Source organism: Mus pahari, chromosome 1 (assembly GCF_900095145.1).
Source record: "Mus pahari chromosome 1, PAHARI_EIJ_v1.1, whole genome shotgun sequence".
Lineage (NCBI taxonomy): Eukaryota > Metazoa > Chordata > Mammalia > Rodentia > Muridae > Mus > Mus pahari.
The window spans coordinates 171547655-171551734 of NC_034590.1; positions in this window are offsets into that span (position 1 = coordinate 171547655).

Genomic DNA, 4080 nt, shown 5'->3' on the forward strand with positions numbered 1-4080 from the left:
GAAGGAGAAGAAGAAGAAGAAGAAGAAGAAGAAGAAGAAGAAGAAGAAGAAGAAGAAGAAGAAGAAGAAGAAGAAGAAGAAGAAGAAGAAGAAGAAAGAGGAGGGGGAGGAGGAGAAGGAGGGAGGGAGGGAGGGAGATATTGATCTATTGGCATATTCCAACTCAAACTTTATCAGAACAAAAGGCCCATTATCCTTGGTTATTAGTTTGAGTATGTTCCTGTGTTGCCCTACACTCAGACCTTTCCCATTGACAGGTACAAGAGCCAAGTCTCTGGGATATATTGATGCTCTTAAACTGACATCTTGGGGGCAGAGGGTTCTTCTTCTGCTGGCTGGTATAGCAGCCAAGGGAACATGATGACCCAGCCAACACAATATTAAATGTTCTGTCTCTGGGACAACTACCCAAGAAAATAACTCCAGGAAGATTGATTTTACTTATGTTTTCAAATGTGTCAGCCCATTGTTGTGGAGAGAGCTGCTAACAGAGCATGTCAGCTCTCTAGGATTTCTTTTAGTATTTTATTCCATCTGGAACCCCAGCCGGTGGGATGGTGCTGCCCACATTCAGGGGATACTGTACTCCTTATTTAATGTTTTCTGAAGTACCTTCAGAAACACCCATATATGTTTTACTATCACTAAGCTCTCCTCAACCCATGTGCCTATCAAATCTTCCCAGCCATTCCTCAATCCGATCAAGATGACTATGGTAACCATCATGCCATGGTTAGCCTGGCACAAAGTGAGAAGCAGCCCACTGTTAGTTTCCAAAGAAACCCATGGCTGAGGCTTCTATTGACATATTGAAGTGGACACTGGCCACCAGGCTCTCTCAGCACTGCAAGCACCTATGACAGGGTCCTTGCTCTCTCCACACTTGTCATCCCGACTCCCTACCCTAAATCTCCAGCCTCTGAGTTTCATTTCCCTTCCCCCAGCTCTATCAGAGGAGGTGGGTTTTACTCCTAGGGGTCCAAAAGCCTCTTCTGGCCTCCAAAAGCACCAGGCATACATGTTGTTCAAAGACTACATGCAGATAAAAATACATCTATCACACATAAATAAAACATATATATGTTATACATATATATGTTTTATGTGTATATTTTATATACACATAAAATAATCAAACTTACAAGACACTCTACATTGTTTTTCTGCTTAAAAACAACGAAAAGAACAATGTTTGATGATTCTGCCAGTCTTATCCTGGAATGAGAAGTGTCTGTAAAGTGTTAGTAAGCCATCTAGAATGAATTTCCATAAAGTGAATGGGTAATACCTCTTTTTTAAAAAAAAGATTTTTATGTGGGATTGCTTTAAGTATCTCTCCATTTAATTTGATATTGGCTGTTGGTTTGCTGTAAATTGCTTTTATTATGTTTAGGTATGGGCCTTGAATTCCTGATCTCTCCGATACTTTTAACATGAAGGGATGTTGTATTTTTGTCAAATGCCTTTTCAGAATCTAGGGAGATGATAAAGAAAGAAATTAAAGACTTCCTGGAATTCAATGAAAATGATGACACAGCATACCCAAACTTATGGGACACAATGAAAGCAGTGCTAAGAGGAAAATTCATAGCACTAAGTGCCCTGGTAAAGAAATTGGAGAGATCCTACACTAGCAACTTAATAGCACATCTGAGAGCTGGAGAACAAAAGGAAGCAAACACACCCAAGAGGAGTGGACAGCAGGAAATAGTCAAACTCAAGGCTGAAATCAACCAAATAGAAGCAAAGAGAATAATACAAAGAATCAACAAAACCAAAAGCTGGTTCTTTGAGAGACTCAACAAAATAGATAAACCCCTAGCCAAACTAAAGGGTTCAGAGACAGTATCCAAATTAACAAAATTAGAAATGAAAAAGGAGACATGACAACAGAAACTGAGGAAAATTAAAAAATAAAACAAAACATCAGATCCTACTACAAAAGCCTATATTCAACAAAACTGGAAAAAAAAAAAGCCCAGGGTCAGATGGCTTTAGTGCAGTACCTCAGACCCAAAAGGACACGCATGGTATGTACTCACTAATAAGTGGATATTAGTCAAAAAAAGAAAAAAAAAAAAAAAACGTACAGAATACTGAGGATAAAATCCCCAGAACTTAAGGTTAACAAGCCTAAGGGCCCAAATGAGGATGCCTCAATCTACCTTAGGGGGAAGAAGAAAGCAGGCAGGGAGGACAGAGGGAGGGAGGAATCTGGGTGGGAGAGGGGATGGAGATGAGAAAGGGGAACATGATCAGGTATTGGGGGGGGGGGGAGGAGGCAGGACTGAAGCCCTGAGGGCCAGCAGAAAGAATGAAAACAGGCAACCTCGGGAGGTAGGAGGTGGAGAGACCCTCTTGAATGTACCAGAGACCTGGGAGGGGAGAGACTCTCAGAACTCAAAGGGAGGGTAGATGAAATGACCTACAGTGGGGAGAGGGAACTTGTAGAGTCCACTTCTAGTAGAAAGACAGAACACCAAATGGAGAGATGGGGTTGCCATCCCACAGTCAAAAACTCTGACCCAGAATTGCTCCTGTCTGAAAGAACTGCAGGGACAAAAATGGAGAAGAGCCCGAAGGAAAGGATGTCCAGTGACAGGCTCAAATCGGAATCCAGCTCAAGGGGAGGCCCCAAGGCCTGACACTACTGGTGCTATGGTGTGTGTAACAGTTTGTATATGCTTGGCCCAGGGAGTGGCCCTATTAGGAGGTGTGGCTTTGGAGTAGTTGTGCCACTGTGGGCATGGGCTTAAAACCCTCACCCAGCTGCCTGGAAGCCAGTATTCTGCTAGCAGTCTTCAGATGAAGATGTGGTAAACACCTTTAATCCCAGCATTACAGGAGACAGAGTCATCTCTGAGTTCAAGGTCAATCTACAGAGCAAGTTTAAGGAAAACCAAGCTTAGGCAGAGAGAGGGAGTCGGAAAACAAAGCTGGTAATAAATAGAATGGGGGGTAAGGGCATGTTCCAGCCCCAGAAAGCAGCAGAACAAGACAACTTCAGCCATGTGGCTCTAGCTTTACAGTAAAAAAATAGAAGGGACTACTGGGACAACTGATGCTGGTTAGCTGGAGCTAAGAAATTAGCAGTGATTGAGAAGAGAGCAGCATCACTGAGGTAAAATCTTCTGGGAAGTGTTTTCTGTGAGCACAAAGAAGCAGTGGTCCAGAGATAGCCAAGGTTGTACCTCGTGCTGCAACTGGACTTGGTAATGTGTAAGAGTCACCCAGATGGTACTGGTTTTGAAGGCATGAAGTGGTCGTGAAGAGCAGCTGAGGCTTGGCACTGTGACAGGCCATGGAAAGCCACTGATGAAGGTACAGACTCAGTTGCAGTTGAAGATCCAGGATTGAAGGGGTCATGCAAAGGATTTGAAGCTTGGCACCATGATGAACACCTATGAGAGCCTCTTGGTGAAGCCTAGTTGCAGCAGAAGACCCCAGTGTATTGTAGATGCCAGCACCATGGGATGATCAGTTTGGAGTTTGCCCAGCTGGTTTCCTGTCTTGATTTGGGGATTATAGCTAAGTGATTGGATAGATCTTAGAAAAGATTTTGAACTTTGGACTTTTAACATTGTTGAGACTCTATAGACTGGGGATTTTGGAAGTTGAACTAAATGTACTTTTTATTATGCTATGGATAGATATGGCCCCCACAGACTCATATATTTGAACAAGCCTATGGGGGCCAGGAAGTAGAATGTGGTAGTTTATATATGCTTGGCCCAGGGAGTAGCCCTATTAGGAGGTGTGGTCTTGTTGGAGTATCACTGTGAGCATGGGCTTTAGAGCCTCACCCTAGCTGCCTGGAAACCAGTCTTCTCCTAGCATCCTTCAGATGAAGATGTAGCACTCTCAGCTCCCCCTGCACTATGCCATCTGATTGCTGTCATGCTCCCACATTGATGATACTGGACTGATCCTCTGAACCTGTAAGCCAGCCCCAATTAAATGTTGTCCTTATAAGAGTTGCCTTGGAGGAGAACACTGCTAAAGAGATACAAATCCTTAAAGAGAATGCTGCAAAAGAGATGGAAGTCCTTAAAGAAAAACAAGAGAACATTGTTAAAGAGA